Here is a 1,290-nt window from a genome sequence, read left to right as displayed (position 1 = left end):
AACAACAACAACAACCAAAAGACGTGTATATATGTTCAAAGTTGATGAATTTTCACAAACAGGACATACACAGGTCAAGAAGCAGATGACCAGGACCCCAGAAGCCTCCCTGGCTCCCTCCTCCACTCACTAACCCCTTACACCTCAAGAATGACCACTGTCCTAATACCATTGACTAATTTTGCCTGTTTTTGTACTTTATGTATGAAGAATTACACAATATGCCCTTTTTGGGAGGTATCTGGCTTCTTCAGACATATTTGAGATAATTGAATGGTTCCATGTTCAGTGGTGTTCATAGCACTGTCGGAGGATTTCTCAACTTCGGTACTATTGGCATCTGGGGGCTAATATTTCATTGTTGGTGCTGTCTTGTGCACTGTAGGAGGTTTAGCAGCGTCCGTGGCCTCTATACACTACCTACATGCCATTGGCACTCTCCTGCCCCATTTATGACAACCAAAAATGTCTCCGGACCACAACTGATGTATCCATTCTACCTTTGACGGGCATTTGGGTCATTTCCGGTTTGAGGCTGTTAGTGTAGCGGTGAGCATCCTGATACCTGCCTCCTGATCAGTGTACGTATGCGTTTCTGTTGGGGAAATACCTACCAGTGGAATTGCTGGGCCATAGGGTATATGCACGTTTTAGGAGATAATGCTAAACAATATGGCACAGTGGTTAAAGCGCTTGGCTGCTAACTGAAAAGTCATACCCACAAGCTGCTCTGCTGAAGAGAGATGTGGCAGTCTGCTTCCATAAAGATTTGCAGCCTTCGTAACTGTATGGAGCAGTTCTGCCCCGTCCTGCAGGGTCACTGTGATTCAGACTCAACTCACTGGTGGTGGGTGGTGCTGTCTTGATTGATACTCCAGCTCAGGAAGCTATATATGAGAGCTCCATTTGTTCCATTCTGGTGACGGAATGGCAGGATTTAATTTCCCTGATGACTAATAAATTTGTCCTCATTTTTTTATGTATACTGGCTATTTTTATTTATTTAATTTATTTTTTATTATTGTGATTTGGGTGAAGAATTACAGAGCAAATTCACTTTCCATACAGCAGTTCACATATACTTTGTCTCATGACATGGACCACAATTTACCACAATGCAACAGCTCCACTCCCACTTCCTCCTGATAGTTACCTCTTCCCTGTGTCCATCCCTCCATGCACTCCTGCCCCCTGAGCTCTCTCCCTGTGCATAAGCAGCCCTTCTTTCTCCCATGATTGTTCTCTCCAAGGAGTATATCTACCTCAGGTAAATGTTCAACTCATATGCCT

This window comes from Orycteropus afer, unplaced genomic scaffold, assembly GCF_000298275.1.
Source record: "Orycteropus afer afer isolate SDZICR_OR568_19922 unplaced genomic scaffold, OryAfe1.0 scaffold00009, whole genome shotgun sequence".
NCBI lineage: Eukaryota > Metazoa > Chordata > Mammalia > Tubulidentata > Orycteropodidae > Orycteropus > Orycteropus afer.
Note: the sequence above shows the minus strand (reverse complement) of the source record.